Source organism: Camelina sativa, unplaced genomic scaffold, assembly GCF_000633955.1.
Source record: "Camelina sativa cultivar DH55 unplaced genomic scaffold, Cs unpScaffold28135, whole genome shotgun sequence".
NCBI lineage: Eukaryota > Viridiplantae > Streptophyta > Magnoliopsida > Brassicales > Brassicaceae > Camelina > Camelina sativa.
Genome location: NW_010949096.1, coordinates 1 through 236, shown reverse-complemented (window position 1 = coordinate 236; position 236 = coordinate 1). Strand labels below are relative to the sequence as shown.

General features: G+C 37.7%; 1 long non-coding RNA gene across 1 annotated transcript; it reads right to left on the bottom strand.

Moving 5' to 3' along the window:
- Positions 1-58: 58 nt before the first annotated feature.
- LOC109132147 lies at positions 59-236 on the bottom strand. The gene is made up of 2 exons (XR_002037392.1): positions 203-236; positions 59-123 (listed from the first exon to the last, which is right to left on the bottom strand). It is a non-coding gene; the product is annotated as an uncharacterized LOC109132147 (long non-coding RNA).

Sequence of the window (236 nt, the reverse complement as noted above, 5' to 3'; positions counted from 1 at the left end):
AAAACAAAATTACCATCATGGTCTCTGATAGTAGCGTATCTGCTATTGGCAAGAGGGCAAGAGCTTCGATTACAGATTCCCGTTACATTATATTGGTTTCTACAGAAGATTCCAGTTTCGATTCTACAATAACAAAACAAAAACCCATCAACAAATTGAGATACACCTCAGATGGAAAAAGGTGAGTAATTTGAAGACATACTTGGCCATGTAACTGCAGTGCTTGTGCCTAATGA